Source organism: Octopus bimaculoides, chromosome 13 (genome assembly GCF_001194135.2).
Source record: "Octopus bimaculoides isolate UCB-OBI-ISO-001 chromosome 13, ASM119413v2, whole genome shotgun sequence".
Lineage (NCBI taxonomy): Eukaryota > Metazoa > Mollusca > Cephalopoda > Octopoda > Octopodidae > Octopus > Octopus bimaculoides.
Window position 1 is genome coordinate 33,668,581 of NC_068993.1, and position 1,611 is coordinate 33,670,191.

The window sequence follows — 1,611 nt, forward strand, 5'->3', positions numbered from 1 at the left end:
ACACACACACACACACACACACACACACACACACACACACACACACACACACACACACACACATCCATACACACACACATATCGTGCAGAAGGAAACATGCAAGTTGAAAACGACGTGAACTTGCAATGTGGAGAACGATTACAAGAAAGCACCAAGGCATGATGTTAAACAACTGCCCAACCAACAATATCCCCGAGGGCCTGTGTTGTATACCCGAGAATCTGTAGTAAATATGGATGTTCCGATAACGGAAACAGTTATCAAAAAGTTACATATTCGCAAATAAGCAAGTCATTCCAAAAACGCAACTAGAGAGATACCACACTCAGAATTTTACAGTTAGCATTGAAGACACAAAATACAAGGTCGGCGATTTGATGAACAAAGAAGCCCCTCTCTCCTTAACCTAAAACCATTTGATCAACAATAGACGAGAGTTGCATGAGGTTGCTTGGATATTGTAACAGTAATGCAATACCCACATCTCTGGGCAAAAAGTATCAATACTTTCCTCCATTTTCTTCTAGTGAAAAGTTATTAATACCAAAATATAGAAAATACTTAACCGTATATATCACACAATAAATACTTCACTTTAACTACATAATGCTAATATACATCCCTTATTCCATTCACCATCAATCCATTCACCCTTCCCTCCCTCATCAATCCAGCCATATGTACATACAACTCTCTCTCTCTCTCACACACACACACACGCACGCATATATGTGTGTGTGTGTGTTATTGTGCATGTCCGTAAATGCGTTGAGTGTGTATACACATACATACATACACACATACATACGAGTGTTTGCATATATATATATATATATGCAAACAATGTGACAAAGATAAAAAGAGATGGGTAGATTGATAGATAGATAAATAGAGAAAGAAAGGGTTGAGAGAGGCAGAGAGAATTGGTAGAGACAGACTACTAAATACGAATGTAGAAGGAGAGAGAAAATGAGAGAGTCAAAGAGAGCATCACAATGAGAGAAAGAGAGAAATCAAAAAGAGAGGATGAAGAAGACACAGCGAGAAAATGTAAGAGTGGCAGTTGGAGGAGAAGGGCAATGGCTGCGCAGAATAAGTTAAAATGTTATTCTGATTGCATGCGTAGGTAGTTAGTTCAGGCCAAGCCAGCTTGAATCAGTTGTAACATGACAAATAGATATGACATTTAGTCTAATAACTGGAATTCAGCTTGCGATGAGACGAAAACAGTCTCTTTAGCGAACGCTGACGCTTCTCATTCATTGCTTCTTCTAAATTAGTTGTTTGTATACATTGTTATACGTATGTATGTGTGCATGTATGTATGTATGCATATGTGTATGTATGTTTGTATGGATGTTTGCATGTATGTATTTGTATGTATGTTTGTATGCATGTATATGTGTATGTAAGCATGCGTGTATGCATATGTATATATATGTATATATATGTATATATATGTATATATATGGGAGAATATACAAAAAATAACAACAGACGAGGACAGGTGGTGTAAATAACAAAAGTATATATTAGTATGACGCTCGGGAATACGGAAAGTCTTTGACGTTTCGAGCTACGCTCTTCAACAGAAAGAATACGGAGACAAG